General features: G+C 48.4%; 1 protein-coding gene across 1 annotated transcript in view; it reads left to right on the top strand.

Moving 5' to 3' along the window:
• The window catches only part of LOC138249653 (zinc finger protein 850-like), a 438,254-nt gene that overhangs the window by 367,418 nt on the left and 44,121 nt on the right, over window positions 1-26,715 (top strand). The window lies entirely within an intron of this gene.

Below are 26,715 nucleotides of genomic sequence, written 5' to 3'. Positions count from 1 at the left end.
AGGTCTATCTGCCTCATTTCTTCACTGCCATCCCGTGTGTTGCACTTCACCAGAACGGTCCACTATGCCTCAAGGTATAATCGCCAACCCATGTATTGCCAGTCACCCTCCCTGGTTCTCACCTAATCACCATCGCCCTCTTCTGTGTCTCATGTCATGAGGGCCACCCCATGTGCCTCATGGTGTCATGGTAGCATGGGGTGCATGTGTTGCATTTCATTGCCATCCCCAGGTGGCCCATTGTTCACCACCCCATGTGTCTGGTGCTATGAACACTGTCCCTGGTGTCTCATGGAATCACCTCTCCCATGTATCACATATTTTCTCATCCCGTGTTCCATGTCATCAGCTCCATCCTATGTGTCCGAACATGATCTCTTCTTTTCAGTCTGGGGTGTCGGCCAACTCTCCAGTCCCCACCTCCAGCCTGCTCAATGCCTGACTTATTGGATTGTTTCTGGACATCATTGCACTGATGGACTTCAGCCTGCCCCACAATTCCAGAATATTCAGCATATAATGATGTGTTCTCATCTTCTTTTAGAAAGCAAGACTGGATGTATAAGTTACTGCATATAACACAGTGAGATTAGGAAGCAATAGATCAAACCCACTTCTTGCGAGACCAGCTTGCAAAGAAAATGCTGGCAGTCCTTGCAGTGAAGAAGCTTTTCTGGAGGGAAACTTTGCCTGTGTGTGGAATGCACTACATGACAGTCCCCAGTGACAAACTACATTTCCCAGCAGGCCATGAACTGATGTGGTTTAGAGATGGCTATTATAGAATTCTGGATGTAATTTCCCTCATAGCCCTTGGCTTATTCCTAGGGAGTTGTGTAGGAGGCTGGACTGGCTTGTAGTGAGTACCAAGGGGTACTTGCACCTTGCACCAGGCCCAGTTATCCCTTATTAGTGTATAGGGTGTCTAGCAGCTTAGGCTGATAGATAATGGTAGCTTAGCAAAGCAGCTCAGGCTGAACTAGGAGACGTGTGAAGCTACTACAGTACCACTTAGTGTCATATGCACAATATCATAAGAAAACACAATACACAGTTATACTAAAAATAAAGGTACTTTATTTTTATGACAATATGCCAAAGTATCTTAGAGTGTACCCTCGGTGAGAGGATAGGAAATATACACAAGATATATATACACAATAGCAAAAATATGCAGTATAGTCTTAGAAAACAGTGCAAACAATGTATAGTTACAATAGGATGCAATGGGGAAACATAGGGATAGGGGCAACACAAACCATATACTCCAGAAGTGGAATGCAAACCACGAATGGACCCCAAACCTATGTGACCTTGTAGAGGGTCGCTGGGACTATTAGAAAATAGTGAGAGTTAGCAAAATAACCCTCCCCAAGACCCTGAAAAGTGAGTGCAAAGTGCACCAAAGTTCCCCTAAGGACAAAATAGTCGTGTTAGAGGGAGAATGCAAGGAAAACACAAATCAGCAATGCAACAACGATGGATTCCTGTCTGAGGGTACCTGTGGAACAAGGGGACCAAGTCCAAAAGTCACAAGCAGCTCGGAGATGGGCAGATGCCCAGGAAAGGCCAGCGGTTGGTGCAAAGAAGCTCTTACTAGGCTGAAGAACTGTGAATACTGCAGGAACGACAAGGGCTAGAGACTTCCCCTTTGGAGGATGGATCCCCCACGCCTTGGAGAGTCGTGCAGAAGTGTTTTCCCGCCGGATGGACGCCAACAAGCCTTGCTACACGCAAATCGTGCGTTTGGCGTTTTTGGACGCTGCTGGGGCCCAGGAGGGACCAGAAGGTCGCAAATTGGACCTGCAGAGAGAGGGGACGTCGAGCAAGACAAAGAGCCCTCACTGAAGCAGGTAGCACCCGGAGAAGTGCCAGAAACAGGCACTATGAGGATGCGTGAAACGGTGCTCGCCGAAGTTGCACAAAGGAGTCGCCGGAGACCAACTTAGAAAGTCGTGCAATGCAGGTTAGAGTGCCGTGGACCCAGGCTTGGCTGTGCACGAAGGATTTCCGCCAGAAGTGCACAGGGGCCGGAGTAGCTTGCAAAGTCGCGGTTCCCAGCAATGCAGCCCAGCGAGGTGAGGCAAGGACTTACCTCCACCAAACTTGGGCTGAAGAGTCACTGGACTGTGGGGGTCACTTGGACGGTGTCGCTGGATTCGAGGGACCTCGCTCGTCGTGCTGAGAGGAGACCCAAGGGACCGGTAATGCAGCTTTTTGGTGCCTGCGGTTGCAGGGGGAAGATTCCGTCGACCCACGGGAGATTTCTTCGGAGCTTCTGGTGCAGAGAGGAGGCAGACTACCCCCACAGCGTGCACAAGCAGGAAAACAGTCGAGAAGGCGGCAGGATCAGCGTTACAGAGTTGCAGTAGTCGTCTTTGCTACTATGTTGCAGGTTTGCAGGCTTCCAGCGCGGTCAGCGGTCGATTCCTTATCAGAAGGTGAAGAGGGAGATGCAGAGGAACTCGGCTGAGCTCATGCATTCGTTATCTAAAGTTTCCCCAGAGACAGAGACCCTAAATAGCCAGAAAAGAGGGTTTGGCTACCTAGGAGAGAGGAAAGGCTACTAACACCTGAAGGAGCCTATCACAAGGAGTCTCTGACGTCACCTGGTGGCACTGGCCACTCAGAGCAGTCCAGTGTGCCAGCAGCACCTCTGTTTCCAAGATGGCAGAGGTCTGGAGCACACTGGAGGAGCTCTGGACACCTCCCAGGGGAGGTGCAGGTCAGGGGAGTGGTCACTCCCCTTTCCTTTGTCCAGTTTCGCGCCAGAGCAGGGGCTAAGGGGTCCCTGAACTGGTGTAGACTGGCTTATGCAGAATTGTGCACCTCTGTGCCCAACAAAGCATTTCCAGAGGCTGGGGGAGGCTACTCCTCCCCTGCCTTCACAACATTTTCCAAAGGGAGAGGGTGTCACACCCTCTCTCAGAGGAAGTTCTTTGTTCTGCCATCCTGGGCAAGGCCTGGCTGGACCCCAGGAGGGCAGCTGCCTGTCTGAGTGGTTGGCAGCAGCAGCAGCTGCAGTGAAACCCCAGGAAGGGCAGTTTGGCAGTACCAGGGTTTGTGCTACAGACCACTGGGATCATGGGATTGTGCCAACTATGCCAGGATGGTATAGAGGGGGCAATTCTATGATCATAGACATGTTACATGGCCATATTCGGAGTTACCATGGTGAAGCTACATATAGGTAGTGACCTATATGTAGTGCACGCGTGTAATGGTGTCCCCGCACTCACAAAGTTCAGGGAATTGGCTCTGAACAATGTGGGGGCACCTTGGCTAGTGCCAGGGTGCCCTCACACTAAGTAACTTTGCACCTAACCTTTACCAGGTAAAGGTTAGACATATAGGTGACTTATAAGTTACTTAAGTGCAGTGTAAAATGGCTGTGAAATAACGTGGACGTTATTTCACTCAGGCTGCAGTGGCAGGCCTGTGTAAGAATTGTCAGAGCTCCCTATGGGTGGCAAAAGAAATGCTGCAGCCCATAGGGATCTCCTGGGACCCCAATACCCTGGGTACCTCAGTACCATATACTAGGGAATTATAAGGGTGTTCCAGTAAGCCAATGTAAATTGGTAAAATTGGTCACTAGCCTGTTAGTGACAATTTGAAAGTAATGAGAGAGCATAACCACTGAGGTTCTGGTTAGCAGAGCCTCAGTGAGACAGTTAGGCACCACACAGGGAACATATACATGCACACCTATGAGCACTGGGGCCCTGTGTGACAGGGTCCCAGTGACACATACATATAGGCCACAAACCTATGAGTACTGGGGTCCTGACAGGCAGGATCCCAGTGACACATAACAAACATACTGAAAACATAGTGTTTTCACTATGAGCACCGAGGCCTGGCTATCAGGATCTCAGTGAGACAGTGAAAACAGTGACAAACACCCTGACATACACTCACAAACAGGCCAAAAGTGGGGGTAACAAGGCTAGAAAGAGGCTACCTTCTCACACAACCCCCCCCCAAACGAAGGACAATAAGGCTAACCTTGGCCAGTTGAGACTTTATTGTCTAAGTGGTGATAAGTAGAGAGTAGCTCTGCAATAGACTGGTTACTCCCTTTATCATCCACTATATGGTTACTTCCCTGTGGGGATGTAAACCACCCTGTTTGAAGTTTTTTAGCTAAGCAACAATGTGAAGATGTATTTTCAGAGTTTCTATCAGTAAGTTTTAGTTTAGAGCAGTGGGAATTGTCCACTGAACCTATTTGTAGTGATGGAAATGCCAGACAGGGATGCTGTCTCAGAAAAGCCATAGCTGGGCAAAAACTTTGTCCATCTGGCTGGAAGAGAGAACAGGGATGCTGTTTCTCTTGAGTTGGAGCAGGGCAGGGATGCTGTCCTATGAGCTCCACACTAGGGCAGGGATGCTGTCCTAAGTGTTGTGAGGTAGTGCAGGGTTTCTGCACAAAAGTTTCTCTGGGAGGGTTGGAGGGATGCTCCATGTTAACTAAAATGGTGCTGTTTTTCTCACCAATGTTAGTTATCCCACAGAGAGGTACTTCCACCTCAGGGAGTCCAGCTTTGCCAGCTGATGATTCCCTTGGAACAGGTGCCACCCCAGGAGAGGTTTCTCCCACCACAGGAATAGTATCCTGAATGGTAGGGTGGTTAGGGGATACTGTGATACCCTTTTTACCTGTTGATGGAGAGGGATCCTGAGTTTTCAGGCCTTCTCTCCTTTGCTTTTTCATTTCACTTGAAATGAGAGGGAACAATTCCTCAGGGATGCCCAGCATGGCTGCATGGGCATAAAACTCTACATCAGCCCAACCTGAGGCCTCTAGGTCATTACCTAAGAGACAGTCTACAGGTAAGCTAGGTGATACCACCACCTGCTTAGGGCCAGTAACTCCACCCCAACTAAACTGAATTATAGCTAAGGGAAGAAACTTAGTGGAGTTATGGACATCAATAATCTTATACTGTTGTCCAATGATGTGTTGTTCAGGAGGCACTAGGTTTTCAGTCACCAAAGTGAAACTGGCACCTGTGTCCCTGTAGGCCAAGGCCTCAACACCATTTATTGAAACTGTCTGCCTGTACTTATCCATTGTAAGGGGACAAGCAGCCAGTGTGGCAAGGCCAATGCCACTAGGTGTGACAGAAACTGTCTTGGGACTGATTACATCCGTTTCCACTATGGACCCATAAGTGAACCCAACTACACCCTTTGCTTGACTGTTGCCAGCAGTCCCACCACTAGTACCACTACTGCTAGGGGCACTAGAGCTTGATGTATTAGTGGTGGTAGGCTCAGGGGGTTTACCTGGACAGGACTTATCCCCTGGCCTATGGCCTCTATTTTTACACACAAAGCACCAAGGCTTTTTAATGTGTGCAGGTTGGGAAGAAGAGGAAGAATTTGTTTTATCCCCACCCTCTGAAGAGTGTTTAAGATTTGAAGTGGGATCTTTGGTTTTACCCTTATCCCCATGCTTATCTTGAGATTTTTCACCATCTTTCTTCTTATTGCCATCTTTGTCACCCCCTGTATGAACTTTTCTGTTCACCCTTGTTCTGACCCATTTGTCTGCCTTCTTTCCCAATTCTTGGGGAGAGGTCAGATCAGAGTCTACCAGGTACTGGTGCAACAAATCAGACACACAATTATTAAGTATATGCTCTCTCAGGATTGTGTTATACAGGCTTTCATAATCAGTAACTTTACTGCCATGTAACCACCCCTCCAAGGCCTTCACTGAATGGTCAATGAAATCAACCCAGTCTTGTGAAGACTCCTTTTTGGTCTCTCTGAACTTTATCCTGTACTGTTCAGTGGTTAAGCCATAACCATCCAGGAGTGCATTCTTAAGAACTTGGAAATTATTGGCATCATTTTCTTTCACTGTAAGGAGCCTATCCCTACCTTTTCCACTAAATGATAGCCATAGGATAGCAGCCCACTGCTTTTGAGGGACATCCTGTACAGCACAGGCCCTCTCAAGTGCAGCAAACCACTTGTTAATGTCATCCCCCTCCTTATAAGGGGGAACTATCTTGTGCAGATTCCTGGAATCATGCTCTTTTGCAGGATGACTATGGGGAATACTGCTGCTGCCACCATGGGTATCTAAACCCAACTTCTGTCTTTCCCTCTCTATTTCTAAAGACTGTCTATCCAAATCCAGCTGTTGCTTCTTGAGCTTCAGTCTGGTTTGTTCCACTCTCAATCTATTGAGCTCCCTTTCTAACAATCTGTCATCAGGGTGGGTGGGAGGGACATTTCTAGATACAGAGGTATGATGGGAATGAACAGAAGGAGACCTGTCCCTTACAGAGGGCACCCTAACAGCTTGGCTACCAGTATAATGTGAGAGCACACCATTAGTATGATGTGATTCAACCTCTGTACCAACTATGCTAGACTGTCTAGTAATGGGCAGGCTGAGAAGTTTCTTTCCTGAACCTTTTCCTGGGGGAGTCCCTGGATCAGATTGAGAACCATTAGCTACTTTTTCTACAGATTGGGCACTTATGGCCTTATCCTGTACTCTAAGCATATTAATTAACAGTTCTAAAGAAGGATTCTTCCCTACACTCAAACCTCTCTCTATGCAGAGACTTCTTGCTCCTTTCCAGCTAAGGTGATCATATGCAAGTTTGGACAGTTCAACATTTTTTCCTGTGCCAGACATTTTTTAGAGAGAGTTAAAGTGATAGAAAAAGAGAAAAAAGTTTTCAGAACTTTTTGGAAAGACAGAAAAAACTTTTTAAACTTTTAAGAACTTTTTGATAGTTTAGAAGTACTTTTCAGCACTTAGAAAAGAGTGAAAAGAGGAAATGCAAAACTTTTTGGCTATGTGTATATACACTGACCTTGTTTTGTATATTTTTCTCTTATGAAAAGTACAATGACAAGAGTGGTAAGTAGTCTCAAAGCACTTATCCCACCGCTGCACAACCAATGTAGGAGGCTGGACTGGCTTGTAGTGAGTACCAAGGGGTACTTGCACCTTGCACCAGGCCCAGTTATCCCTTATTAGTGTATAGGGTGTCTAGCAGCTTAGGCTGATAGATAATGGTAGCTTAGCAAAGCAGCTCAGGCTGAACTAGGAGACGTGTGAAGCTACTACAGTACCACTTAGTGTCATATGCACAATATCATAAGAAAACACAATACACAGTTATACTAAAAATAAAGGTACTTTATTTTTATGACAATATGCCAAAGTATCTTAGAGTGTACCCTCGGTGAGAGGATAGGAAATATACACAAGATATATATACACAATAGCAAAAATATGCAGTATAGTCTTAGAAAACAGTGCAAACAATGTATAGTTACAATAGGATGCAATGGGGAAACATAGGGATAGGGGCAACACAAACCATATACTCCAGAAGTGGAATGCGAACCACGAATGGATCCCAAACCTATGTGACCTTGTAGAGGGTCGCTGGGACTATTAGAAAATAGTGAGAGTTAGCAAAATAACCCTCCCCAAGACCCTGAAAAGTGAGTGCAAAGTGCACCAAAGTTCCCCTAAGGACAAAATAGTCGTGTTAGAGGGAGAATGCAAGGAAAACACAAATCAGCAATGCAACAACGATGGATTCCTGTCTGAGGGTACCTGTGGAACAAGGGGACCAAGTCCAAAAGTCACAAGCAGCTCGGAGATGGGCAGATGCCCAGGAAAGGCCAGCGGTTGGTGCAAAGAAGCTCTTACTAGGCTGAAGAACTGTGAATACTGCAGGAACGACAAGGGCTAGAGACTTCCCCTTTGGAGGATGGATCCCCCACACCTTGGAGATTCGTGCAGAAGTGTTTTCCCGCCGGATGGACGCCAACAAGCCTTGCTACACGCAAATCGTGCGTTTGGCGTTTTTGGACGCTGCTGGGGCCCAGGAGGGACCAGAAGGTCGCAAATTGGACCTGCAGAGAGAGGGGACGTCGAGCAAGACAAAGAGCCCTCACTGAAGCAGGTAGCACCCGGAGAAGTGCCAGAAACAGGCACTACGAGGATGCGTGAAACGGTGCTCGCCGAAGTTGCACAAAGGAGTCCCACGTCGCCGGAGACCAACTTAGAAAGTCGTGCAATGCAGGTTAGAGTGCCGTGGACCCAGGCTTGGCTGTGCACGAAGGATTTCCGCCGGAAGTGCACAGGGGCCGGAGTAGCTTGCAAAGTCGCGGTTCCCAGCAATGCAGCCCAGCGAGGTGAGGCAAGGACTTACCTCCACCAAACTTGGGCTGAAGAGTCACTGGACTGTGGGGGTCACTTGGACGGTGTCGCTGGATTCGAGGGACCTCGCTCGTCGTGCTGAGAGGAGACCCAAGGGACCGGTAATGCAGCTTTTTGGTGCCTGCGGTTGCAGGGGGAAGATTCCGTCGACCCACGGGAGATTTCTTCGGAGCTTCTGGTGCAGAGAGGAGGCAGACTACCCCCACAGCGTGCACAAGCAGGAAAACAGTCGAGAAGGCGGCAGGATCAGCGTTACAGAGTTGCAGTAGTCGTCTTTGCTACTATGTTGCAGGTTTGCAGGCTTCCAGCGCGGTCAGCGGTCGATTCCTTATCAGAAGGTGAAGAGGGAGATGCAGAGGAACTCGGCTGAGCTCATGCATTCGTTATCTAAAGTTTCCCCAGAGACAGAGACCCTAAATAGCCAGAAAAGAGGGTTTGGCTACCTAGGAGAGAGGAAAGGCTACTAACACCTGAAGGAGCCTATCACAAGGAGTCTCTGACGTCACCTGGTGGCACTGGCCACTCAGAGCAGTCCAGTGTGCCAGCAGCACCTCTGTTTCCAAGATGGCAGAGGTCTGGAGCACACTGGTGGAGCTCTGGACACCTCCCAGGGGAGGTGCAGGTCAGGGGAGTGGTCACTCCCCTTTCCTTTGTCCAGTTTCGCGCCAGAGCAGGGGCTAAGGGGTCCCTGAACTGGTGTAGACTGGCTTATGCAGAATTGGGCACCTCTGTGCCCAACAAAGCATTTCCAGAGGCTGGGGGAGGCTACTCCTCCCCTGCCTTCACACCATTTTCCAAAGGGAGAGGGTGTCACACCCTCTCTCAGAGGAAGTTCTTTGTTCTGCCATCCTGGGCCAGGCCTGGCTGGACCCCAGGAGGGCAGCTGCCTGTCTGAGGGGTTGGCAGCAGCAGCAGCTGCAGTGAAACCCCAGGAAGGGCAGTTTGGCAGTACCAGGGTTTGTGCTACAGACCACTGGGATCATGGGATTGTGCCAACTATGCCAGGATGGTATAGAGGGGGCAATTCTATGATCATAGACATGTTACATGGCCATATTCGGAGTTACCATGGTGAAGCTACATATAGGTAGTGACCTATATGTAGTGCACGCGTGTAATGGTGTCCCCGCACTCACAAAGTTCAGGGAATTGGCTCTGAACAATGTGGGGGCACCTTGGCTAGTGCCAGGGTGCCCTCACACTAAGTAACTTTGCACCTAACCTTTACCAGGTAAAGGTTAGACATATAGGTGACTTATAAGTTACTTAAGTGCAGTGTAAAATGGCTGTGAAATAACGTGGACGTTATTTCACTCAGGCTGCAGTGGCAGGCCTGTGTAAGAATTGTCAGAGCTCCCTATGGGTGGCAAAAGAAATGCTGCAGCCCATAGGGATCTCCTGGGACCCCAATACCCTGGGTACCTCAGTACCATATACTAGGGAATTATAAGGGTGTTCCAGTAAGCCAATGTAAATTGGTAAAATTGGTCACTAGCCTGTTAGTGACAATTTGAAAGTAATGAGAGAGCATAACCACTGAGGTTCTGGTTAGCAGAGCCTCAGTGAGACAGTTAGGCACCACACAGGGAACATATACATGCACACCTATGAGCACTGGGGCCCTGTGTGACAGGGTCCCAGTGACACATACATATAGGCCACAAACCTATGAGTACTGGGGTCCTGACAGGCAGGATCCCAGTGACACATAACAAACATACTGAAAACATAGTGTTTTCACTATGAGCACCGAGGCCTGGCTATCAGGATCTCAGTGAGACAGTGAAAACAGTGACAAACACCCTGACATACACTCACAAACAGGCCAAAAGTGGGGGTAACAAGGCTAGAAAGAGGCTACCTTCTCACAAGTTGTGACACGATGTTGCTGCATCCCGGCCCTTGTTACATGGGTCTAGGACTCCTTTGGAAATATTTGAAGTAACTAGAAATTCAGAGAAGTATTCTAGAAGAGTCTAGGTTGTGTGGTGGAAATAAGCGTGAGCTGTTTTTGAAGATTCAAAACTCTCTTAACCTTAGGATTGTTACATTATACTTGAGGTTTATCCTGTGACGAGTTTGAGAAAGGGCCTCTTTTTGACATGGTAGCCCCCGCTGGTTGCTTGGAAAATGATGTGGTTTCAAACAGTAAGTGTCCTGGGCCCCTGCTAAACAAGTACCCAAGGCCAGATCTCTTGCCCCAAAACTGTACTAAGTTTGGCCCTTCAGCCATCCTTGTAAATCCCTAGTAAATGGTACCCCTGGTACCTAGAGCATAGGTACTGAAGAGAGCCCCCCAGAACTGCAGCACCAATGTTGCCACTCCAAGAGGCCCCTTACCAGCCTCATGTAGACTGCCATTGCAAGTGCATGACAAGGTGTATCCAAAGTTACAAACTCGGCATGGCACTCACCAAGAGTGCCATGCACACTAACATGCAATACAGGTAAGTCACCCCTCTTCCAGGCCCTGCAGCCCTAAAGGCAGGGTGCACTATAATGCATGTGAGGGAACGTGTGCATGAGCAACTATGCCCCTACTGTGTCTTTGCTAATTCTTAGAAATAGTAAGTCTACAGGGAAGCCATAACAAATACATATGCTGGACACTGGTCATTACGAGTTCCCCAGCTACATGATGGCCTGTCTGAACCCAAGGTCTTTTGGCATCAAACAAATTAGAATAATAAACCCACACTGATGCCAGTGTTGGATTTATTATAAAACCTACCTGTAGGAAAGTACCATCTTTCTTGGCATGTTACCCTCAATTTTACATGTATGTCAGTATGTTTTTGCCTGTCTCACTGGGATCCTGCTAGCCAGGAACCCAGTGCTCATAGTTTGTGGCCTGTATGTGTTCCCTGTGTGGTGCCTAACTGTATCACTGAGGCTCTGCTAATCAGAACCTCAGTGATCGTGCTCTCTCTGCCTTTAAATTTGTCACTATAGGCTAGTGACTACATTTACCATTTTCAATTGCCACAATGAACCTCCCCTTATACGTCCCTAGTATATGGTACCTAGGTACCCAGGGCATTGGGGTTCCAGGAGATCCATATGGCCTGCAGCATTTGTTCTGCCACCCATAGAGTTCAGACAAACCCTTACACAGGACTGAGACTACAGCCTGAGTGAAATAGTGCACACACTATTTCACAGCCATGTTCACTGCACTTAAGTAATTTATACCTCACCTACATGTCTAACCTTCACTTGCTGAAGGTTAGGTGCAAAGTTACTAAGTGTGAGGGCCCCCTGGCACTAGCAAAGGTGCCCCCACATAGTTGAGGACCATTTCCCCGGACTTTGTGAGTGCGGGGACACCATTACACGTGTGCACTACATATAGGCCAATACCTATATGTAGCTTCACAATGGTAACTCAGAATATGGCCGAATATGGCCATGTAACATGTCTAAGATCGTGGAATTGTCCCCCCCGTTCCAAATCTGGTATTGGGGAGCCAATTCCATGCATCCTGGGGGCTCCACTATGGACCCTAAGTACTGCCAAACCAGCTCTCTGAGGCTTGCACTGCAGCTACAGCTGCTGCCACCTCACAGACAGGGTTCTGCCCTCCTGGGGTCTGAGCAGCTCAGTCCCAGGAAGGCAGAACAATGCATTTCCTCTGAGAGCAGGGTGTTAAACCCTCTCCCTCTGGAAATAGGTGTTACAGGCTGGGGAGGGATAGCCTCCCTCAGCCTCTGGAAATGGTTTTAAGGGCACAGATGGTGCCCTCCTTGCATAAGCCAGTCTGCACTGGCTTAGGGACCCCCAGTCCCTGCTCTGGCACGAAACTGGACAAAGGAAAGGGGAGTGACCAGTCTCCTGTCCATCACCACCCCAGGGGTGGTGCCCAGAGCTCCTCCAGTGTGTCCCAGACCTCTGCCATCTTGTTTTCAGAGGTGTGGGGACACTCTGGAGGCCTCTGAGTGGCCAGTGCCAGCAGGTGACGTCAGAGACTCCTCCTGATAGGTGCATACCTGGGTAGGTAGACAATCCTCCTCTCAGTGCTATTTAGGGTCTCTCCTGTGGGCTTCTCTTCAGGTTACAACTTGCAAAAATCCACCAGGACTCCTCTGCACTTCTCTCTTCAACTTCTGCCAAGGATCGACCGCTGACAGCTCCAGGGCACCTGCAAAACTGCAACAAAGTAGCCAGAAGACTACCAGCGACATTGTAGGGCCTAATCCTGCCGTCTTTCTCAACTGTTTCCTGGTGATGCATGCTCTGGGAGCTGCCTGCCTTCACCCTGCACTGGAAGCCATGAAGAAATTGTAGGAGGCTGGCCTGACTTATAGTGGGTACCTTGTGGTACTTACACCTTGTGCCAGGTCCAGGTATCCCTTATTAGTAGAATAGAGGTGTTCTAGCAGCTTAGGCTGATAGAGGTAGCTATAGCAGAGCAGCTTGGGCTGAACTAGGAGATATGCAAAACTCCTACTATACCACTTATATCACTTAGCACTATATCATAAGGGGGCGCTCAGCAACACGGAGAGCCCACTCAGAAGCAGGCAGCACCCGCAGAAACACCTGAACAGACACTTAGAAGATCTGAGGACGACGGTCGACTCAGAGCAACAAAGGAGGGTCCCACGATGTCAGAGTCCACCTCAGTGAGTTGGGCAATGCAGGATGGAGTGCTGGGGACCTGGGCTAGGCTGTGCACAAAGGAAGTCTTGCAGAAGTGCACAGAAGCCCGAGCAGCTGCAGTTCACGCAGTACACAGGATTGCTGTCTGGCGTGGGGAGGCAAGGACTTACCTCCAACAAATTTGGACAGAAGGGCCAATGGACTGTCGAAGACACTTGGACCCAGCTCCTGTGTTCCAGGGACCATGCTCGTCAGTATGAGAGGGGACCCAGAGGACGGGTGATGCAGAAGTTTGGTGCCTGCGTTAGCAGGGGGAAGATTCAGTTGACCCATGGGAGATTTCTTCTTGGCTTCCAGTGCAGGGTGAAGGCAGACAGCCCTCAGAGCATGCACCACCAGGAAACAGTCGAGAAAGCCGGCAGGATGAGGCGCTACAATGTTGCTGGTAGTCTTCTTGCTACTTTGTTGCGGTTATGCAGGCGTCCTGGGGCAGTCAGCGGTCGAACCTTGGCAGAAGTCGAAGAGGGAAGTGCAGAGGAACTCTGGTGAGCTCTTGCATTCGTTATCTGGTGAGATAACCACAGGAGAGACCCTAAATAGCCTACAGAGGAGGATTAGCTACTGAGAAAGGTAAGCACCTATCAGGAAGGGTCTCTGACGTCACCTGCTGGCACTGGCCACTCAGAGCTGTCCATTGTGCCCTCACACCTCTGCATCCAAGATGGCAGAGGTCTGGGACACATTGGAGGAGCTCTGGGCACCTCCGCTGGGAGGTGCTGGTCAGGGGAGTGGTCCCTCCCCTTTCTTTTGTCCAGTTTCGCGCCAGAGCAGGGATGGGGGGATCCCTGAACCGGTGTGGACTGGCTTATGCAAGGAGGGCACCATCTGTGCCCTTCAAAGCATTTCCAGAGGCCAGGAGAGTCTACTCCTCCCAGGCCCTTCACACCTATTTCCAAAGGGAGAGGGTGTAACACCCTCTCTCAGAGGAAATCCTTTGTTCTGCCTTCCTGGGACTGGGCTGATCAGGCTCCAGGGGGGCAGAAACCTGTCTGAGGGGTTGGCAGCAGTAGTAGCTGCAAAGGAGACCCCGGAAAGTTAGTTTGGCAGTACCCAGGCTCTATGCTGGAGACCCGGGGAGGCATGGAATTGTCCCCCCACTACCAGAATGGTATTGGGGTGACAATTCCATGAACCTAAACATGTTACATGATCATAGACATGTTACATGGCCATATTCGGAGTTACCATGGTGACGCTACATATAGGTATTGACCTATATGTAGTGCACATGTGTAATGGTGCCCCCGCACTCACAAAGTCCGGGGAATTTGCCCTGAACAATGTGGGGGCACCTTGGCTAGTGCCATGGTGCCCACACACTAAGGGGGTCATTTCGACCTCAGCGGTCTTTTGACAAGACCGCTGAGGGACCGCCGTGCTGAAGACCGCCAGTGGTGGCGTTTTTCCGCTCGGCGTATTATGACTGCTGGCAGCCCTCCGTCCTTTTTCGGACGGAGAGCTGCCAGCAGCCATACTGGCGGGCGGCGGGGAAGTGGTGGTTGCTCCGCCTCCACTGCCACGTCAACAGAACACCGCCGACTGAATTACGTTCTGTGATTCGGCGTGGCGGTGTTCTGTTGACGGTGTGGTGGCGACGGAGCAGCCCCCATGGATCCCGTCCCCTCCCGGAGGATCAACGGACCAGGTAAGTTGATCGTCCGTTAGGGGAGGGGTGTGGGGGAGTGTTGTGTGTTGTGTGTGTATGTAGAGGGGTGTGTGAGTGCGTGTATGCTTGCGGGGGTGTTGTGTGTTTGGAAATGAGTGCGTGTCTGTCTGTATGCACCTTTGGGGGTGGCAGGGGTGGTGGGGGGTGTAGGGGAAGGACTCGGGGTGGGGGAGACCCCTATCAGTGCCAGGGAAGGTATTCCCTGGCACTGATAGTGCTCACCGCCATGGATTTCATGGCAGTTCCAAACTCCATGAAATCCAAGGCGGTCCGCCGGGTCATGATACCGCTGGCGGTGTTGTGACGACCGCCGGGCTGGAGACCCAGGTCTCCATCCCAGCGGTCGGATCGGAGAAGTGGCGGATGACCATGGTGGTATCCGCCATGGTCATAATTCCAAATTTTTTACCGCCAGCCTGTTGTCGGTAAGACCGCCGCTTCTCCGCCGACCGCCAGGGTTGTAATGAGGGCCTAAATAACTTTGCACCTAACCTTCACTAAGTGAGGGTTAGACATATAGGTGACTTATAAGTTACTTAAGTGCAGTGTAAAATGGCTGTGAAATAACGTGGACGTTATTTCACTCAGGCTGCAGTGGCAGTCCTGTGTAAGAATTGTCTGAGCTCCCTATGGGTGGCAAAAAAAATGCTGCAGCCCATAGGGATCTCCTGGAACCCCAATACCCTGGGTTCCTAGGTACCATATACTAGGGAATTATAAGGGTGTTCCAGTGTGCCAATCAGAATTGGTAAAATTAGTCACTAGCCTGCAGTGACAATTTTAAAAGCAGAGAGAGCATAAACACTGAGGTTCTGGTTAGCAGAGCCTCAGTTATACAGTTAGGCACCACACATGGAACACATATGGGCCACAAACTTATGAGCACTAGGGTCCTGGCTAGCAGAATCCCAGTGACACATATCAAACACACTGTCAACATAGGGTCTTCACTATGACCACTGGGCCCTGGCTAGCAGGATCCCAGTGAGACAGTAAAATCACCCTGACATATACTCACAAACAGGCCAAAAGTGGGAGTAACAAGGCTAGAAAGAGGCTACCTTCCTACAGAAATCTCCTGTGGGTTGACAGAATCTTCCCCCTGCTCATGCAGGCACCAAACTACAGCCTCACTGGTACTCTGGGTCCCCTCTCATCCTGACGAGTGTGGCCCCTCGAACACAGGTGGTGGACCCAAGTGACCCCGACTGTCCAGAGGTCCAACTGTCTGAATTTGGAGGAGGTAAGTCCCTGCCTTCCCTCCCCAGACAGTAATCCTGTGCACCGTATGATCTGCAGCTACAAGGGCTTCAGTGCACATTTCCAAGAAATCCTGCATTCACAGCGAGCCTAGGTCCCCATCACTCCGTCCTGCGATGCTCATCTCCCTTAGTTGACCTCCGGTGTCGTGGGACCTCTCTTTGCAGTGTTGAGACGACTACCGTGTTCAGTCTTCTTGAACCCGTGTTCAAGGACTCCTGTGGGTGCTTCCCTCCTTTTAGTGGGCTCTCTACATTGCTGAGGGCCCCCTCTGTCTCCCCTCCTGATTGGCGACATCCTGGTCCTTCCTGGACCTGGGCAGCAACCTTTTTCTTCAACTGCGACTCTTGAGTGTAGCAATGCTTGTTTGTGTTATTTTGCCGAGGAAACCACCCTGCATCCACCAGCACGCAGTGGGACATCTTCTGCACAAAGCAGAACCTCTTACCTCATTTCATTGGTGCAATACCAGCATCTTCTTCCATCCGGAGGCAGCCAGTTTGCACCTTCATCTGGGGTTTAGTGGGCTCCTGCCCCCCCTGGACACTTTAGCGACTCTTGAACTTAGTCCCCTTGCTTTACAGGTCTTCAGGTCCAGGAATCCGTCTTCAGTGCTTTGCAGTCTGGTGCGGTCCTTGCAAAATCCTTTATCACGACTTTAGTGTGTTTTTGGGGAAATAGTAGTACTTTACTCCTGCTTTCCTGGGTCCTGGGGTGGGGTCTCCTCTACACCCTTGGTGTTTTCTTACACTCCCAGCAACCCTTTGCGCACTACACTTGCCTAGGGGTGCATTCGTGGTACGCATTCCACTTACTTAGTATATGGTTTGTGTTGCCCCTAGGCCTACTGCATTCTATTGTGTTTTACAGTATTTGCACTACTTTCTGACTGTTTTACTTACCTGATTTGGTTATTTGTGTATATTTTGTGTATGTTACTTACCTCCCAAAGGAGTATATCCCCTGAGATATTTTTGGCACATTGTCACTAAAATAAAGTACCTTTATCTTTAGTAACTCTGAGTATGGTTGTTTTTATGATGTAATACCTATATGATATAGTGGTATTGCAGGAGCTTTGCATGTCTCCTAGTTCAGCCTTGGATGCTCTGCTATAGCTATCTCTATCAGCCTAAGCTGCTAGAACACTTCTACACTCTACTAATAAGGGATAACTGGACCTGGTATAAGGTGTAAGTACCACTGGTACCCACTTCAAACCAGGCCAGCCTCCTACAGTACCATGCCACAACCAGACATGATTATGGACTCCTGAGGTGAGAGCATTTTGCTTTCCGGAACCAGAACACAAAGCCTTTCCTGGGTGGGGAGGTGGTAAACCTCCTTCCCCAGGCAGGCACCCAGGCCCAGCAGTCAGCTTCAAAGGCGTTATCACCTTTGAAATCTGACCCTCGCCTCTGCTGCTTGCTGCAGATGGTCACCCAACATTTTTTCTCCCACTTTGAGAGGGATAACCGGCGAGTAAACTTAGCCAGAGTAGGAGGAATGACTCCCCTCAGCCTGCACCACCCCTCACGTGTGGCAAGCGAGGTGACCACTCCATTGCATATTTCTCCATCTTTCATGGTAGGAAAATAGCCAATCAGGGTTAGGGATGTGACCCTTTCCCACAAGAAGTGGTCACTTAGTGGGTGTAGTCACCCTAAGGTAGGTGGCCCATTGGCTACTACCAGGTGCTCTCCCTATCGCCCGCTAAATGCAGTATTTAGAGGGCATCCCTAGACCAACAGATCAAATTTGATGGACACAAGAATACCAGGAACACACAAGACCCAAGACACGAGAACAGAAGTCCTGCTGCACAATGAAAAAGGTGCCAACATCTGCCTGCTGCTCCTAGAACTCAACAATCGCCAATGAAGTGTTGCATGGAAACCTGAAGGACTCTTCAAAACCCCAGCACACCTCCAGCCTTCTGAAAATTGCCAAGAACCTCCCTCAGAGTGAAGTTGTCACTCTCCTGCAACCCACAAGCAAGGAACCAGTGAAGTCAAGTTTACTGCCTAGCCGCTGACCAATGAACCAGATCCTAGCAGCCTGACCAAAATCCACACGACAGACCAGAAGGACAAAACTTTCCAGGGTGCCACGTTTGGTGGCACTGTGACTTTCACGACCTGGAATGTCCTATTGCCCAGAATACTAGACGTCCAACGTTGGACACCCAGAAGCAAAGTTCACTCTGGACTCTCCAAAGCCCAGAAGCAAGCACCAGTCAAGAGACTTCAGGGCCACCAAGAACAACCACCCAGAGTGGCTCTGCTGACCTGCAATCTGCCTTCCAAGTGACCTGCTACTGGCTCCAAGGACTCCCTGAACCACTACTCCTGCCTAACCTGTCTGCACTGCACCGAGCCTCCCTGGCCCCTGCAAAGTCAAATCAGGGTGCTCTAGAGGTCCCTAACCCCTTGTGACCTTTACCCTCGAAGGAAACCCACTGGGCTTACCTTTAAGTCCACCTGTGCAGTGTGTTTCCAAGTGGTCCCCTTCTCCGTGTGCACCAGCTCCAAGACTTTCAGACGCTGCTCCCACTTAAACCCGGATCTGTTCGAACGTCTCTGGCTGGCCCACAGGACTTCTTGACGACCTCGACCTAAAAATAGAAGGTAATACTTGTAAGAGCATTGCCTGATTTCATATGCATTTTTTACGATTTTCCCATTCATTCCTATGGTGCGTAATTATGCACAAAAAGCATCTAAACTTTGAAAAATCATAATAAAAGAAGTACTTACCATATATTGATGATCATGGTCTGCAACATTTTGTAAAAATAAAAACCTGAAGTATTTTTGTAAATTGGTCTTGAGTAAGTTGACTTAGTAAGTGTGTGTCCACATTTATTGATACTGTGAGTACAACAAATGCTTGCCACATCTCCAGGATCAGCCCACACTACCACAAAACCAGAGCATAAGGTGGATACCAAAGAAGGGTTTCTTGGACTCTGCACAGTGCACATCATTTTCGTACACTATATAGAGAGGCAGCTTCCTACAACGACCAGAAGGGATCCTTGTGTGAAGACTATGTTGCTCATGGTCTGCATATATGTCAGTGCATGAGGTATTACACCTCTTGTAACGTCTATTAGAGTTTCTAAGATAAAAATTACAAAAAATGTATCTTTGCTTACTCCCCTGCAGTGACACAAGCATAGAGCGTAGAAACTATGAACTCATCTTCCACAGAAAAGGTTGCCCCGAACTGGGCCAGGAGAGTGTGGTAACCAGAGCTTCTGAGCCTGAGTTTCACTCTTCGGTCAGGCTTTTTCATTGGGAGCACTTCCTGCCTCAAAAAGAGAGGAGGTTCCTCTGTATGAGGCTCACCAACTTACAGCTCCACGTGTGGAGATTGAGTGGTGGTAGTTAAATGTGTTCGACCTGCCTTCCAAAATGCGGGATGTCGTCCTTGCTGCCAGGTGATCTTCGACTAAGTCCATCTACTCTGGGCGCAAGAAAAATTTGTTTCCTGGTCCCTTGCAGGCTAGATTTTCTCAAGTCCTTTTGTTTGCACTTTTGTGTAGCCTTTTAGTTGCAATGGTAAAAGGTTACTTGCCACCAATGGTGGTGGGTTTTATAAAAGGTTTGACACATATTGCCATGCCACATTGAGACCTCACCATTGTCTTAACTTTCATGACGTGCATCCGCTTCGTAAAACTGATGGTCACAATTATATTTTTGGTGTTGCCATTATGTCAGTGTGCAGGGCAAGCGAATTGCAGGCATTGTTGGCCTTTCCTCTTCATGCCACCTTTTTTCCAAATAGGTTGGTGTTGAGAATCATGGCACCTTCCTTCCAGAAGTCATGACACTTCCATGTTGGCAATGACATTACCAGCTTTATTTTTGTTGCTACGTCCCACGAAAGGGGAGGAGAGACTTCATCGCCTTGACTTGAAGTGAGGTTTGAGTTTTTACTTGAATTGCATGAAGGAACATCGGATGGACAAGCGGCTCTTTCCTGGGTGTCCTGGTGCAAAGACGGGTAGGGCAGAAGAGTACCTTGTTAACATGGATAGTCCTTGGGGTCAAACTCTGCTGCACCCTGGCCAAGATGCAAACCCCAGAGGACCTAAGAACTCAATCCACCCAAGCCCTATGGGGAATACCCGCTCATGACATAGAGCCAAACTGCGTCATGGGTGTCGGTACATGCGTTCACCAAGCACTCTTGCCTGGACAGCCAGGTCGCATCGCCCTCTCAGTCTTGCAGAACCTTTTGGTTTTAGCCCACTCCAGAAAACTGACACGTTGTGGAGGGACTGCTTTGGTATCTATTAAAAAAAGTGAGCAATCTGTAATTAGAAGTATTAATTGGAAGAACCAGTTACTTTCCTTCAGTAACACTATTTCTGGTCTGCTCCATCACTTCCGGAGGGGTGTAGAGCCAAGATCGCATCACCTGCGGCATTCAGGAGCACTGCTGTGAAGTTTTCCAGATCCAGTCTGGTGTCTGGGGAGTGTTCAAAAGTTGAGGAATCTGTGTTTGAATAAACTACCCAGCAGAAGCATCATTAACAAAGGCATGTAGCTAATTTTTCTCTGCTATTCAACCTGGTGTTTTCTGTTAACTACACCAGGTTTCGCTTCCAGGCTGCTCAGTGTCATGCTTTCACTGGGGCAGTTTTGACAAACATTGCTTTTAAGGCCTTCCTCCTGCTGAGTGAGTCCATGCAACTCAGGGTATAACTGGTGTTTCAAATGGAGGCTTGTCTTCCAGCCTTGATGGCATTACATCTGCTGGGGCTTACGACTTCCTGAAATTTTCACTTTATCAATGTTCGTTGATGCTTTGGGGGAATGGTCTCCTTCTACCAATGCCACTTGCTTGTTAGTACACTACTTAAATGCAGTATGAGACAAGTAGAGTGCTGAAATGTGTGCGGAGTAGGTTAAAGATGGTCAGACCTAGCCAAGCAATAATGAAAGCTGGGCTGCATAAAGCCGACTCCGTGGCCTGGTCCACAGGCACAGGTATCGCCATTCAGCAGCCCTGGCTGTTCTGGTGATGTCTATGTGTGCATTCTGGGCATGCTGTCTGACAGCTCATTTATTTTGCCAACAAAGTGGACTCAATGCTGAAGCATTTTAAACAGATGTGCCACAGTGCACGCAGTCCAGCTCATCCTGTCATATGTTCCTATACCTCGACAAATGTTTTTTGAAGTTGAACTCACCACAGGTGTTGCACCTTAGGGAGCCCAACTTCAAATCCAGAGCAAGATTTCTCAGCTTCTCAACCTGGAGTTTTCTGTCAAATACTCTAACTTGCTGAATATCAGGTGACCTTGGGCCCACTGTTCTGAGGGCTTTCCATTCCACGCCAAGTCCAGGACATCTGGAATATAATGTCATGCTTTGGAGCGGGTCTCGTCTTCCAGCCCTTATGGTCTTAAGTCTATTGTGTCTTTTGGCCTTCTACATTCTTCTCTTCTTGCATGTGTTAGGGCTTTCTTGTGTTCTTAAAAGATGCCTTCTCTTTCAGTTGGTGCAGAACTGGGGCAAACTGAAGCAAACTCAGAGACAACATTCTGCTCTCTGCAGTGGTGCTTGGTCCCAGATAATCTGACCCGTGTTAGGCCATTCTGTCCTCTTCTGGCAGGGGCAAAGGTTTTGAATGACACCGCCTCACTCTCCACCTGGATGACATGGTGATTTGTGAAGATTCAGAGCCTTTTGTCCCCTGAAGGTACCATCTATCAAATTAAGCTGCAGGTAATTCAAATGGCCCTCAACGCTTCCCTCCTTTTCTTCAGAGAAAGCTATTCATATCCTTATTGGCTGCATGACCACTATGGCTAGTTTGTTGGGAGCCACTGTATGCTCTTAACTTCTGCTTGGAGAGAATCAGGGAACACAGGTTGGATGACCTGCTCTTTCGTGGATTTTTGGGACACAAGAATGGCAAGGCAGCCAGAACAGGCCTGCGTGTTGCTGTGTTGTTCTCTTCATCAAATTATGGTACGTCCTGGCCAAGAAGGAGGCACTCAAGGGCTCCTCCTCCATGGTAGGAATCTGCAGGTCAACAACCTCTACAGTTGGTGCATGACCATGGTAAAAGAAGCACTTTCTTCTGTGGCAGGAACTGAAGGAGAGACAAGTCGAGTGTCTGTAGATGTGTCTAGGCCTCTGGCATCCTGTAATTCTACGTACCAGTTGTCCTCATCATACTGAATTTGTCTCCTTCATCATAGTTGTTATTGGTAGAAACAGAGCCAAATAGCTGGTGTAAACTAGGAGTTCAGTTGTGTGGTAAAGGCTCCCATAGCTAAAAGTCAGACGATCCGTTGGGATCAGAACGTGGCCTTACTTGAGGTTGAGATGAGGTCTGCCTGGAGTTGAAAACAACTAAAGGTGGTCTGTCCTCTTCTAGTGGCATCGGCAATGGCTTTTATGTTAAGAGAACCAGGTCAGAGAGTGGCGCTGGAGCCTAAACTGGTGTGGAACCCAAAGTGGGATAGTGGCACAGAGGACAGTGCAGGTGAATCACTGACTTGTCTTTGATTGGAAGCCTCAGATCCTTGGTGACCTACGGCATGCCGCAAGGAAGCGGAAGTGTACCACGTGCCACAGCATGGCCTCCCGGAATGCCTTCATTTGCTACATTACCAGCTGACCCGGAAATTGATGTTTCATCAGGACCAAATTCAAAAAAGTATTTTCAGGAGTTGAGGAGCAAAACTGAAAGGCATGTTGACACCGTTGCACCCTTTCTAAAGTTCAGGAGTGCCGGGGAGGGGCCTCGTCTGCCTTGGACTTCTAGTGCTTTTTCTTCAACTTACCCAAAGACTTCGGCTGCTATGAGGATCGCCACAGAAGTGACTACAGGAGCAAAAGTGGGACCTTCCTAACTAGGAGCTCCCTCTAGACTGAGACTGGTCACAGAGTGGGGTCTTCTAACAGAAGAGTTTCACCTCCACGTCCCATATGGCCTTCGGGTTCATCTGGGCTCGGTCGTCGCAAGCCACCCAGTCAATCAATCAATAATAAGGTTTGTTTCGGATTACATATCCATAAAACACACAATAAATACAGCGAATTGCCTAGTAACAATGAAAATACAAAATACAGACAACATCCAAAAACAATTAGATTAAATCAATTATTTGTACATCAGCTACACGTAAAGTTAAAGATACATCTATTAGCTAGAGTTTTTGCCAAGGTGTTTTCTGTTCGATGACAGTCCTGATCCTCAGAGCAAGCAATATAGTGTGACGTTTTAACTCATAGCAGCAATATCGGGATGTTTGCTTATGTGCTAAAATAATTACAAGCAGAGTCATATTGATTGTGCCCTACGCGCTGTAAGGGGAGAGATACAAGAAATCCTGCTAAATCCTTTCTGTTTAGTGCAAATCCAGCGTTAATGGGTTCCATTAACCCCTTTGCTGCCAGGCCTTTTCCCCTCCTGTGCCGAGCCTTTTTTTAGCTATTTGGAGCAGTTCGCGCTTAGGCCTTAATAACTTTTTGTTCACATACGCTACCCACGCCAAATTTGCGTCCTTTTTTTCCAACATCATAGGGATTCTAGAGGTACCCAGACTTTGTGGGTTCCCCAGAAAGAGGCCAAGAAATTAGCCAAAATACAGTGGAAATTTCGTTTTTTTCAAAAAAATTGGAAAAGGGGCTGCAGAAGAAGGCTTGTGGTTTTTTCCCTGAAAAGGGCATCAACAAAGGGTTTGCAGTGCTAAAATCACCATCTTCCTAGCTTTCAGGAACAGGCAGACTTGAATCAGAAAACCCAATTTTTCAACACAATTTTGGCGTTTTACTGGGACATACCCCATTTTTACGATTTTTTGTGCTTTCAGCCTCTTTCCAGTCAGCGACAGAAATGGGCATGAAACCAACGCTGGATCCAAGAAACCGTGTAGATCCTACAAGGGTTTCCTACAGAAATTAACAACTGAAAAAGAAAAATATTGAAATTGAGGTGAAAAACACATCAATTTTTCTCTACATTTTACTCTGTAACTTTTTCCTGCAATGTCAGATTTTCGAAAGCAATATACCGTTACGTCTGCTGGACTCTTCTGGTTGCGGGGACATATAGGGCTTGTAGGTTCATCAAGAACTCTAGGTACCAAGAGCCAATAAATGACCTGCACCCTGCAGTGGGTTTTCATTCTATGCCGGGTATACAGCAATTCATTTGCTGAAATATAAAGAGTAAAAAATAGCTATCAAGAAAACCTTTGTATTTCCAAAATGGGCACAAGATAAGGTGTTGAGAAGCAGTGGTTATTTGCACATCTCTGAATTACGGGGTGCCCATACTAGCATGTGAATTACAGGGTATTTCTCAAATAGAAGTCTTTTTTTACACACTGTCTTACATTTGGAAGGGAAAAATGTAGAGACAGACAAGGGGCAATAACACTTGTTTTGCTATTCTATGTTCCCCCAAGTCTCCCGATAAAAATGATACCTCACTTGTGTGGGTAGGCCTAGCGCCCGCGACAGGATATGCCGCAAAACACAACGTGGACACATCACAGAAAACAGAGCTGTTTTTAGCAAAGTGCCTACCTGTAGATTTTGGCCTGTAGCTCAGCCGGCACCTAGGGAAACCTACCAAACCTGTGCATTTCTGAAAACTAGAGACCTAGGGGAATCCAAGATGGGGTGACTTGTGTGGCTCGGACCAGGTTCTGTTACCCAGAATCCTTTGCAAACCTCAAAATTTGGCTAAAAAAACACATGTTCCTCACATTTCTGTGGCAGAAAGTTCTGGAATCTGTGAGGAGCCACAAATTTCCTTCCACCCAGCGTTCCCCCAAGTCTCCCGATAAAAATGATACCTCACTTGTGTGGGTAGGCCTAGCGGCCGCGACAGGAGGTGGCCCAAAACGCAACGTGGACACATCCCATTTTTTTAAAGAAAACAGAGCTGTTTTTTGCAAAGTGCCTACCTGTAGATTTTGGCCTGTAGCTCAGAAGGGAAACCTACCAAACCTGTGCATTTCTGAAAACTAGAGACCTAGGGGAATACAAGATGGGGTGACTTGTGTGGCTCGGACCAGGTTCTGTTACCCAGAATCCTTTGCAAACCTCAAAATTTGGCTAAAAAAACACATGTTCCTCACATTTCTGTGGCAGAAAGTTCTGGAATCTGTGAGGAGCCACAAATTTCCTTCCACCCAGCGTTCCCCCAAGTCTCCCGATAAAAATGATACCTCACTTGTGTGGGTAGGCCGAGCGGCCGCGACAGGAGACGCCCCAAAACGCAACGTGGACACATCCCATTTTTTTAAAGAAAACAGAGCTGTTTTTTGCAAAGTGCCTACCTGTAGAATTTGGCCTCTAGCTCAGCCGGCAGCTAGGGAAACCTACCAAACCTGTGCATTTCTGAAAACTAGAGACCTAGGGGAATCCAAGATGGGGTGACTTGTGGGGCTCTGACCAGGTTCTGTTACACAGAATCCTTTCCAAACCTCAAATTTTGGCTAAAAAAAACACATGTTCCTCACATTTCTGTGGCAGAAAGTTCTGGAATCTGTGAGGAACCACAAATTTCCTTCCACCCAGCGTTCCCCCAAGTCTCCTGATAAAAATGATACCTCACTTGTGTGGGTAGGGCTAGCGCCCGCGACACGAAACGCCCCAAAGCGCAACGTGGACACATCCAAATTTTTGAAAGAAAACAGAGGTGTTTTTTGCAAAGTGCCTGCCTGTAGATTTTGGCCTGTAGCTCAGCCGGCACCTAGGGAAACCTACCAAACCTGTGCATTTCTGAAAACTAGAGACCTAGGGGAATCCAAGATGGGGTGACTTGTGTGGCTCGGACCAGGTTCTGTTACCCAGAATCCTTTGCAAACCTCAAAAGTTGTCTAAAAAAACACATGTTCCTCACATTTCTGTGGCAGAAAGTTCTGGAATCTGAGAGGAGCCACAAATTTCCTTCCACCCGGCGTTCCCCCAAGTCTCCTGATAAAAATGATACCTCACTTGTGTGGGTAGGCCTAGGGCCCGCGACAGGAAACGCCCTAAAGCGCAACGTGGACACATCCAAATTTTTGAAAGAAAACAGAGGTTTTTTTTGCAAAGTGCCTGCCTGTAGATTTTGGCCTGTAGCTCAGCCGGCACCTAGGGAAACCTACCAAACCTGTGCATTTCTGAAAACTAGAGACCTAGGGGAATCCAAGATGGGGTGACTTGTGTGGCTCGGACCAGGTTCTGTTACCCAGAATCCTTTGCAAACCTCAAAAGTTGTCTAAAAAAACACATGTTCCTCACATTTCTGTGGCAGAAAGTTCTGGAATCTGAGAGGAGCCACAAATTTCCTTCCACCCAGCGTTCCCCCAAGTCTCCTGATAAAAATGATACCTCACTTGTGTGGGTAGGCCTAGGGCCCGCGACAGGAAACGCCCCAAAGCGCAACGTGGACACATCCAATTTTTTTAAAGAAAACAGAGGTGTTTTTTGCAAAGTGCCTACCTGTAGATTTTGGCCTCTAGCTCAGCCGGCACCTAGGGAAAGCTACCAAACCTGTGCATTTCTGAAAACTAGAGACCTAGGGGAATCCAAGATGGGGTGACTTGTGTGGCTCGGACCAGGTTCTGTTACCCAGAATCCTTTACAAACCTCAAAATTTGGCTAAAAAAACACATGTTCCTCACATTTCTGTGGCAGAAAGTTCTGGAATCTGAGAGGAGCCACAAATTTCCTTCCACTCAGCGTTCCCCTAAGTCTCCCGATAAAAATGATACCTCACTTGTGTGGGTAGGCCTAGCGCCCGCGACAGGAAACGCCCCAAAGCGCAACGTGGACACATCCAATTTTTTGAAAGAAAACAGAGGTGTTTTTTGCAAAGTGCCTACCTGTAGATTTTGGCCTCTAGCTCAGCCGGCACCTAGGGAAACCTACCAAACCTGTGCATTTCTGAAAACTAGAG

Source organism: Pleurodeles waltl, chromosome 8 (genome assembly GCF_031143425.1).
Source record: "Pleurodeles waltl isolate 20211129_DDA chromosome 8, aPleWal1.hap1.20221129, whole genome shotgun sequence".
NCBI lineage: Eukaryota > Metazoa > Chordata > Amphibia > Caudata > Salamandridae > Pleurodeles > Pleurodeles waltl.
The sequence above is the reverse complement of the archived record's forward strand: the minus strand, read 5'-3'. Positions and strand labels throughout refer to the sequence as shown.